At 34.8% G+C, this 11,637-nt stretch overlaps 1 pseudogene; it reads left to right on the forward strand.

The window, feature by feature from the left end:
* Window positions 1-3,126: 3,126 nt before the first annotated feature.
* LOC144296476 (glyceraldehyde-3-phosphate dehydrogenase pseudogene) lies at window positions 3,127-4,364 on the forward strand (annotated as a pseudogene).
* The last annotated feature ends 7,273 nt before the right edge of the window (window positions 4,365-11,637 follow it).

Genomic DNA, 11,637 nt, shown 5'->3' on the forward strand with positions numbered 1-11,637 from the left:
TTGTTAGCTACAGCAATTACATCAATAATGCTTCCGTGAAATAACAATTTACAAGAAAATGGAATTTTTACTAACTTATTGCTTTGAATATCTTAATGTTTCCAAATGTCTACTACCTCACTCCATTTAATTATGCTTTGCAGTTATTCTTTAGGCCACTCTTGCACATAGATTTTAGACAAGAAGCAAGTGTGAATCCTTTTTAAAAGAAGAATTTTTGGATATATCTTTTCAAGTTTTTGTAGCAGTTACTAAAATTTTCAAACTCCAGATTAGATGACCAAATGAAGGCATTTTTGCTTCATTTCTCTACGTTTACTTTCACTGAAAAAAAAATTAACAAAAGTAAGAAATATTACTGCTTTTTTCAAATGAAAAAATGGGACACAACTACAACTTAGTAACCAAAAACTCACCTGTGCACTAGTGTGTGATTTTATTTTATTTTTTTTTTAATTTTTATTTATTTATGATAGTCACAGAGAGAGAAAGAGAGAGGCAGAGACATAGGCAGAGGGAGAAGCAGAGGGAGAAGCAGACTCCATGCACCGGGAGCCCGACGTGGGATTCGATCCCAGGTCTCCAGGATCACGCCCTGGGCCAAAGGCAGGCGCTAAACCGCTGCGCCACCCAGGGATCCCTAGTGTGTGATTTTAATGATAAAAAGCCATGAGCTTCCAGAGTAAACAAATTGGCTATATGGTGCTGGAGATAATGCATCCTTTAAAAGCCTTCAGACCATGCCAGCTGCCTCCTTTCTATCAGAACATACACCCCACATCACATATGTAGAGCTTGCCCCACTGAAATAAAATAATCACAAAGGAATCCACTACCTGATCTGGGCTCAAAAAATTGCAAAAGAGAAAAAGAGATAATCAAAAGTTAAATGAAGACTTTTAATGTCTTAAAAGTAAATAGTCAATGAAATGCTGGACCAACCTAGAAAAATAATAGTTTATTTCAGTATCAAAAAAAATTGCAGATATTCTGACTTCTCTATGAACAATAAAAAAATAAAATGTGTAAATATGAGGTACAAAGATTCAAATAAGTGATTATGATACAGCAAATAGAGATTAAAGGAGTTTTTCTCACTCAGTATAGAGGAAATAAACATAAAGGATCACAGAGGAGAAAATTTTAAAAATGAAATATTAGTAAACATGACTGAAAAAAAAAAACATGACTGAAAATAGGGGCATCATAGCCAAACTTGAAAATCTCCAGGACATAAAATGGAAAAACCTATTATATTTTTATTATATAAAGTAATAAATATTTTCATTATATAAAAATAATTTGGTAAAAGATAACCAATTAGGATGACAGACAAATGAAGTACAATATGCATGTGATGGTATTCTTAAACAGGTGTTGTAAACAAAATATCAGGGAAGTGGTAAATGATGTGTATGATAAATAAAAGTATATTGCCTGAAATGAAGGGAAAAATTACAGTTGTGGGTATAATCTGTATAATATTCTAGGAAAATATTGATTTAAGGAATGATCAACTCCTTAGCATAAAGGTAGACATGTAGATAAACCTAGAATAGAGAACAGAATGGAGACCCCAAAAACAAATGTATACATATATGGACAACTAATTTATGACAAAGGAGCCAAGAGTATGCAATGGAGAAAAGACAGTCTCTTCAATAAATGCTGCTGGGAAAACTGGACAGGTACATGTAAAAATATGGAACTGGACCACTATCTTATAACATACACAAAAATTAGCTCAGAATGAATTAAAGACTTGAATATGAAACCTGAAACCAGAAAAATCCTATAAGAAAATGTAGACAGTAAACTCCTGCCGTTGTTCATGGCAATGAGCTGTTGGATTTGGCACCAACGTAAAAATTAACAAGTGGTACTTTAAACAAAAATACTTCTGTGCAGGAGGGGAAATCATTGATAAAATGAAAAGGCAATCTACTGAATGGAAGAAAGTAATTGCAAATTATATATCTGATAAGGTGTTAATAATATCTAAAATGTATAAAGAACCCATACAACTCAACAGCAAAGAAAGAAACCAGACACTACAATTAAAAAACTGGCAACACTTCTGAACAGACTTAGACACAGACACAGAAATGGACAGCAAGTACATGAAAAGATGCTCAACATTACTAATTATTAGGCAAATCAAAACCACAATGAGATATCACCTTATACTTGTTAGAATGGTTATTATCAAAAAGACAAGAAACAACAAGTGTTAGATGTGAAGAAAAGTGTTCCCTGGGCACTGTTGGTGAAAATATAAATTGGTGCAGTCACTATGGAAAACAGTATGAAGATTCTTCAAAAAATTAGAAATAGAACTACTATATGATCCAGCAATTCCACTTGAGGGTATTTATCTGAAGAAAACCAAACACTAACTCAAAAATACATATTCCCCCCTTGTTACTGCAGCGTTGTTTATAATAGTCAAGATACAGAACACATAAGTGTCCACCAACAGATAAATGAATAAAGAAAATAGGATAATGGAATATTTTTCAGCTATAAAAAGGAATAAAACCTTGCCATTTTTATACGGAATTTTAGGGGATCCAGAAGAGAAATTTTTTAAAAATTCAATTTCAAAGCTCAAACTGATGATACTGCTGAACTCCATGGGTGAAGAATGTTCTTTGACCATCCAAACATAAAAAAGCAAATATCGGGGTGCTTTGTGGCTCAGTTAAACGTCTGCCTTTGGCTCAGGTTGTGATCCTGGAGTCCCAGGATGGAGCTCTGCATCGGACTCCCTGCTCTCCCCTTGCCTCTACTCCCACTAATGCTTTCTTCTTCTCAAATAAATAAATAAATAAAATCTTTTAAAAAAGCAAATATCTATGAATGTTGGAGCCAAATGTCTTCAGAGTAGCATGAAACAACAAGGTACATGGAGTAATATCTATAGATGTATGTGAAAAATAAAATGTCCAAAATGTCCTTTAATATGAAAGTAATATACTAATATTATTTTTTAAGATTTTTATTTATTTATTCATGAGAGACACAGAGAGAGAGGCAGAGGCAAAGACAGAGGGAGAAACAGGCTCCCTGGCTCTCTGCTCCTCCCCGCCCGACAGCCAGCCGCATCTTCTGGTGCAGGGCCAGCCGTGCCCCCGAGACACGATGGTGAAGTTCGGAGTGAACGGATTTGGCCGTATTGGGCGCCTGGACACCAGGGCTGCTTTTAACTCTGGCAAAGTGGATATTGTCGCCATCAATGACCCCTTCATTGATCTCCACTACATGGTGTACATGTTCCAGTATGATTCTACCCACGGCAAATTCCACGGCACAGTCAAGGCTGAGAACGGGAAACTTGTCATCAATGGGGAGTCCATCTCCATCTTCCAGGAGCAAGATCCCGCCAACATCAAATGGGGTGATGCTGGTGCTGAGTATGTTGTGGAGTCCACTGGGGTCTTCACCATCATGGAGAAGGCTGGGGCTCACTTGAAGGGCGGGGCCAAGAGGGTCCTCATCTCTGCTCCTTCTGCTGATGCCCCCATGTTTGTGATGGGCGTGAACCAGGAGAAGTATGACCACTCCCTCAAGATTGTCAGCAATGCCTCCTGCACCACCAACTGCTTGGCTCCTCTAGCCAAAGTCATCCATGACCACTTCGGCATCGTGGAGGGCCTCATGACCACCGTCCATGCCATCACTGCCACCCAGAAGACCGTGGACGGCCCCTCTGGGAAGCTGTGGCATGACGGCGAGGGGCTGCCCAGAACATCATCCCTGCTTCCACTGGCGCCGCCAAGGCTGTGGGCAAGATCATCCCTGAGCTGAACGGGAAGCTCACTGGCATGGCCTTCTGTGTCCCCACCCACAACGTGTCAGTTGTGGATCTGACCTGCCGCCTGGAGAAAGCTGCCAAATATGACGACATCAAGAAGGTAGTGAAGCAGGCATCGGAGGCCCCCTCAAGGGCATCCTGGGCTACACTGAGGACCAGGTTGTCTCCTGTGACTTCAACAGTGACACCCACTCTTCCACCTTCGACGCTGGGGCTGGCATTGCCCTCAATGACCACTTTGTCAAGCTCATTTCCTGGTATGACAATGAATTCGGCTACAGCAGCCGGGTGGTGGACGTCATGGTCCACATGGCCTCCAAGGAGTAAGAGCCTCCTGGACCACCAGCCCCAGTAAGAACAAGAGGAAGAGAGAAGCCCTCAGCTGCTGGGGAGTCCCTGCCCCAATTTAATCTCCCAACACACTGAGAATCTTCTGACCTCCAATTTACATCCTAGACCCCGAGGAAGGGGAGGGGCTTGGGGAGCCCTACCTTGTCATGTACCATCAATAAAGTATACTGTACCCAGCCAAAAAAAGAAAGAAAAGAAACAGGCTCCCTGCAAGGAAACTGATGACGGACTCGATCCCTGGACCTAAGACCACGACCTAAGCAGAAGGCAGATGCTCAACCGCTGAGCCACCCAGGTGTCCCTATACTAATATTCTTAACACATGAGAGACAGGGAATATGGAGCACACCTAACAATCTGAATAAAACCATTTGATAGTGAAAAACAGACAACTATGAGTTGAATGAAAGTCTATGTCCTAGACTTTAAACCAGGCAGTAAACTCCAGCCATTGTATGCCTAACTTTAAATAAATGTTAAATAATGACCATTAAATTTTTTTTTATTTTTTTTTTAAATTTTTATTTATTTATGATAGTCACAGAGAGAGAGAGAGAGGCAGAGACATAGGCAGAGGGAGAAACAGGCTCCATGCACCGGGAGCCCGATGTGGGATTCGATTCTGGGTCTCCAGAATCGCGCCCTGGGCCAAAGGCAGGCGCCAAACCGCTGCGCCACCCAGGGATCCCAATGACCATTAAATTTATTTAAACATGTAACTAAGGCTGACAGAGGGGATTTACAGTAACAAAATATCACATTTGAAACTTGACATGGTAAAATTTATAATCTAACTTTAGTAAAGATAAAAAGATAAATAAAAGCTATGTGGGTGCATATATAGTTATGTTTTTGCTATTTTTCTCAGATAATAAAACCATGGAGTCAGAATAAACTTAAATCAGAAACACGTAGGTAAAAAGAAACATAACTTGCAAGAACTTACTTAACATTTCCAACTCTAGCAGGTATGCATGTGTTGGTGTGCCCTAGTGTATGTACACATACACACATGCATGCCTGTACACACATTGGTTTTCAGTAATTATGTCTTTGTTGTAGATAAACCTTCAAGAAAATTTAGCAATTCCTTCATCCTGGATTCTTTTTCAAGTTAAATTAAAGTAAAACTAAACATTTTCTTTGCTTTAAACTAGCACATAAATAATAACACTATGTTTTAAACTTAAAAAGGATGAGATGGTGTCATTTGTGACAACACAGATAAACCTAGAAGGTATCAGCTAAATTAAATAAGTCAGACTGAGAAATATGAGATTTTACTCAGCAAGAATTAAAAAATAATAATAAACAAACAAACAAACAAACAAACAAAAAGCAGAATCAGACCTTTAAATATAAAGAACAAATTGATGGTTACCAGATGGAGTGGGGCAGGGTAACATGGGTGAAGGGAACTGGGAGATACAGGCTTCCATTATGGAATGAATAAGTCATGGGAATAAGAGGCACAGCATAAAGAATATAATCAACAGTATTGTAATGGCATTGTATGGTGACAGATGATAGCTACACTGTGGTGAGTATAGCATAATGTATAGAGTGGTAAAATAATTATGTTGTACACCTGAAATTAATGTAACATTGTGTATCAATTACACTTAAGTAAAAAGCAAGGGAAACCATCAACAAAACAAAAAGATAACGTACTGAATGGAAGAAGATATTTGCAAATGATATATCTAATAAGGAGTAAATATTCAAAAAATATAAAGACCTTATACAACTCAATACCAAAGAAAACATAAAACAAGACAAAAACCCACAAATAATCCAATTTAAAAAGGGACTATGTAAAATAAATCAGTCATGGAAAGACAAATATATTATTTCAACTCATTTGTGGAATTAAGAAACAAAACAAGCAATGGAAAGGAAAAAAAGAGAGACAAACCAAGAAACAGGCTCTTCATTATAGAGAACAAACTGATGATTACCAGAGGGGAATTGGCTGAGAGGATGGGTGAAGACGACGATGGGGACTAAGGAAAATAGCTAAAATTAAAAACACAAGAAATAATAAATGCTGGTGGTGATGTGGAGAAAAAGAAACATTTGTGCACGGTTGATGGGAATGTAAATTAATGCAGCAACTGTGGAAATAAGTATGGGAGTTCTCAAAAAATTAAAAATAAAAATACCACATGATCTTGTAACTCCACCAGCTGTTATTTACCCAAAGAAAATGAAAACATTAATTTGAAAAGATGGATGCACCTCTACGTTTATTGCAGAATTATTTACAATAGCTAAGACATGGAGATAATCCAAGTGTCCACAGATAGATGAATGGATAAAGAAGGTGGGGTACACACACACACACATACACATGCAGGAATACTATTTAGCCATAAAGAAGGATGAAATCATGCCTTTTGCCACAACATGGATATGGACAAATCTATAGGATATATTGCTAAGTGAAATAAGTCAGTCAGAAAAGACAAATACCATATGATTTCACTTGAGCATTGAATTTAAGAAATTAAAGAAAATGAGACAATGACAACAAAAAACAGACTTAACTACAGAGAATAAACTGATAGTTGGCAGTGAAGAGGTAAGGGGGTGTAGGTGAAATAGATAAAAATTATTAAGAGTAAACTTATCTTGTTATCCTATACTCCCACCCCCACTTCTGCAACCCTTTGTTTGCACATAATGAAAAGAGCACTGGATGTTATACTATCTGTTGGCAAATTGAATTTAAATAAAATCTTTTAAAAAGTTTAAAAGAAAGTACATTTATCTTGATGAGTACTGACAAATGCATAGAATGGTTGATAATTATGTTGTAAACCTGAAACTATAAAATAGCACTCTATGTTAACTTGGAGAAAAAAAGAAAAAGAAATAATTTTTATTAATAAGGAAATGTTTGGAATAATAGCTACCAAATAGTATATATGTTTTCTATTGAGAGGAATAACTTGTTCAATTTTTAAAATTTATTTGCTTTTTCATCTGTTATTTAATGTTTATGATGAATATGAATCATTTTAACTTTTAGGAAAAAATAGAACTAGTGTTCCTTTCTTAAAAACTTTTAGTTCTGATGGTTTTACTAATATAAAATATATATATTTGTACTCAAATGTATGTGGACAAAGTGAAATAATCAACTAATAAAAATTATACAAAAATATTGCTTATTATTTTTTCAAGCTACAGAGAAAAGTTACTTTATTTAATTCCTACTTCTGTCATAGAGCACAGAGAAACCATGATTTTTCCAGATTTTTAGTACATGACCATATAAAAAAACAACATAAAATTTAACATTTAACTCATCTTTACATATACAGTTCATTGGCATTAAGGACACTCATAATATCGTACAACCATTATACATCTTCAGAATTTTCCAACCTCCACTGAAGGTCTGTACCCATTACACAATAAACTCCCATTTTGGCCCTCCTTTTAGTCCATGGTAACCCCTGGTCTGTTTTCTGCTTCTATGAATTCTACCATTCTAAGAAGCTAATACAAGTGAAATCATACAATACTCCCCCTATTTTGTTCTGACTTATTTCACTTAGTATAATGTCTTCAAGTCTAAATCAGATTTTTTTTACATTTTAAGGTTGAATAATATTCCTTTGCATGTATATACATTTGTTTTATCCATTGGTGTACAGGTATCTATTCAAGTCTTTACTTTCAGTTCTTTTGTGTATATTTTCAGAAGTAGAATTTCTGCATCATATAGTAATTATAAATTTAATTTTTTCCAGGAATGACTATACTATTTTTCACAGCATATGCACCTTTTGTATTCCACCAGCAATGCACTAAGTTTCCGATTTCCCATCTTTGCCAACATTTAACTATTTTATGTCTTCTTTATAAAGCTACTGTAATGGATATAAAGTGGTATCTCATTGTGTTTTTATTTGCATTTCCCTAATGGTTTATGATGTTGAGCATTTCTTTATGCACTTTTTGGCTACTTACATATCTCCTTTGGAAAAAATATCATTCAAGTTGTTTGCCCACTTTTAAAATTTTTTTGTTGGTTGTTTTTTCCTAGATTTTTATATGATCTGTTGGTCTCAAAAGCTTTAAAATCTCATTTTATTTCAAATTATATGCCATTACATTAAGCAAATGGATAAGAAATTCAATAGTGGAAATTCACATAATCCTCTAAACAAAATACCACATTTCATAACTTTATAGTTTTTATCCCTAAGAATCAATTTCCTCATTTTTATAAATAATATTTTGGGAAAAACTGAGTTGAGAACAAATATAAAAATCATTCTTATAGGATAACAAAGCAATAGAAATATATAAATCTTGGGCTAAATTTGAAATATGTCTTATGGCTATCTAAGAATAAAAATGGAATTGAAATTCTTAGCACCAGTTATGTCAGTTATCAAAAGTAAATGATTTCACTAATATGTGGAATTTGACTAACAAAACAAACAAATAACAGAAAAATAAAGAGACAAACCAAAAGAACAGACTCTTAACTAAAGAGAATAGAGGGTAGCTGTGTGGGAGGATGGGTGAAATAGATAAAGAGGATTAAGGGTACACTTATCCTGATAAGCATTGAGTAATGTACAGAATTGTTGACTTGCTATATTGTACACATGAAGCCAATATAACAGTGTATGTTAACTACTGGGATTAAATTTTTTAAAGTATGAAATTTTAAATTTCAAGGGTGCTAATTTATCTTTAAAATTTTCTGAAATTATAGGAATAAGATAATGTTATCTCTTCTATATTTGCTTTTGAGAACCTAATAATTGCCTTTTGTCTTCAAATAATCTTATATTCCAACAACTGATTTTAAATTAGTATATTAGATATAAACACATAGATTATATATAAGCCACATTGAGCAGTGCAACTTTATTCACCTTAGTATTAAAAGACTTTAAGGAAAAAAATTCATTTTACCTTAGTTTTCTGTTAAGTGGCATAGATGCTTTATATATATATATATATATATATATATATATATATATATATATATATAAGACATTTTTGTTACATGATATACAAGATTCATAAATGTGTATACAGGATCTCCCATTAGGTAATTCAACCTTCTTTAAATCACTTTCATCAACGACTGAGAAGATACCTTGAATCTTTCCTTTTCAAACTTTTAAATTATTTTTACAGTTTTGATATACCAAAGTCTTGATATATTTGGAGGAAATGAAACTAAAAGAGGGAGAGTCTGATTTAGTGGTCTGAATTCAACAACAGGACACAGAGCACTCAATACATGTTGAGTTTATAAACAGTGGTTGTGGATGGCATGGAACCTACTACCCAAATCCAAATTTCCCTTTACTCTGACCTGGGAATCCTTGATCCACCGCTTACTAGTTGTGTCATCTTATGCAAGACACCTGAGCTCTCTGTAACTCAGCTTCTTCACTTGTAATGAGAATAGTAAGAGTGCTTGAAGACTAACCATAGTGATATTTATAAAGTACTCAGGATGGCATCTGGCACATGGTATATGTGTCCAATTAATAAAAATCACCATTAAAATTAAAGAAGGGATCCCTGGGTGGCGCAGCGGTTTGGCGCCTGCCTTTGGCCCAGGGTGCCATCCTGGAGACTCGGGATCGAATCCCACTTCGGGCTCCCGGTGCATGGAGCCTGCTTCTCCCTCTGCCTGTGTCTCTGCCTCTCTCTCTCTCTCTCTCTCTCTCTCTCTCTGTGTGACTATCATAAATAAATAAAAATTTAAAAAAAATAAAGAAAATTATATTTTTTTCTTTTTAAATCAAAATTATAAAGTTTTAACAGTAATTTTTCTCATGTCTCACACCACAGTACACAAATAACTGGATAAACTCCTGCCTTGTGGTAACACCCTTTTAAAAGGCCATCTGGTAATCTTGTCATTGTTGTTTGTTCTCACTTTTCTAATTTGTTGGCATGTAATGAAAATTTAAATTCGAAAGACACTAAAATGGAAATGATATTTCAGGCTAAAAATCTCCTAATATATTGAGATAAGCTAATGGTTACTGAAAATATATTCAATAGCTTAATCGCTGTATTTTGCAAGGAAATAATTATTCTATATGAGAGTGTAGTAGGCCAAATTATGTCCACATGTAAAGATGTCCATGTCCTAATTCACCCTGAGAATATGTTACCTTATATGGTAAAAGGAATTTTGTAAGTATGAGTAAATTAAGGTTGTTAAAATAAGGAGATCCTTCTGATCATCTGCGTGTGTCCAATATAAGCACAAGGATAAACACCATTTATGGAAGTACAATATTTTTGACCGGCTGTTTATAATTTCTTGAGATGTACAGTCCTGGAAAAGACTGTAAGTTAAAAATAATTATAGAAAATGGCAAAATGAGAAAATTCAAATATCTTTAGGTGCTTTTGTTGTTGACCATTAGAGCTAATGCTCATCTTATATAGACATGTAAGCAACAGTAAGCCATTAATGTTATCTGAATACTATATTCTTTTTAAGAAATTCATTTTCACAGCATATTATAGTTCTAGGGCTTGTATATTCAATGAAATTATAATGTATATATTTCCTTATTCATAGGTTTAATCTCAATGTAAAAAAATAAAGCAAATGTTAACGTGGATGGAACTGGAGGGTATTATGCTGAGTGAAGTAAGTCAATCAGAGAAGGACAAACATTATATGTTCTCATTCATTTGGGGAATATAAATAATAGTGAAAGGGAATATAAGGGAAAGGAGAAGAAATGTGTGGGAAATATCAGAAAGGGAGACAGAACATAGAGACTCCTAACTCTGGGAAACGAACTAGGGGTGGTGGAAGGGGAGGAGGGTGGGGGGTGGGGGTGAATGGGTGATGGGCACTGAGGGGGGCACTTGAGGGGATGAGCACTGGGTGTTATTCTGTATGTTGGCAAATTGAAGACCAATAAAAAATAAATTTATTATAAAAAAAAATAAAGCAAATGTCGTTGTTTTTCAGAATTGCCCATAAGGTAATACATTTCTCATGTATTACACAACATCAAATAACTATACAAATTTCTAAAAATATTAACACTGATTTTATAATATTACCAATTACCCAGTCGTTATTAAAATTTCATTCATTATCATGTTTTAATAGCTTATTCAAATGAAGATCCACAATCTATTTACTGAATTTACTTCATAAATTTCTTAGATCTTTTTATTCTAGATATTTATTTATTTATTTATTTATTTATTTATTTATTTATTATGTATTTATTTTGCCATTTGTTGTGGAAGAAACCAGTACATTTTCCTATAGGATATTCAGCATCTATTTGGCTGACTGGATCCCTGTTATTTGTATAATATAATTATCCCCCAATATACTGGTACTTAGATGAAGAGGCTTGATGGGATTTAGCTTTAACTTTAGTCAAGAATATATATTCCTCTTGTATCACATCAGAATATACATACTGAATAGGTATAGCTCTTTTTGGATG

The sequence above is a fragment of the Canis aureus genome, chromosome 24, assembly GCF_053574225.1.
Source record: "Canis aureus isolate CA01 chromosome 24, VMU_Caureus_v.1.0, whole genome shotgun sequence".
Lineage (NCBI taxonomy): Eukaryota > Metazoa > Chordata > Mammalia > Carnivora > Canidae > Canis > Canis aureus.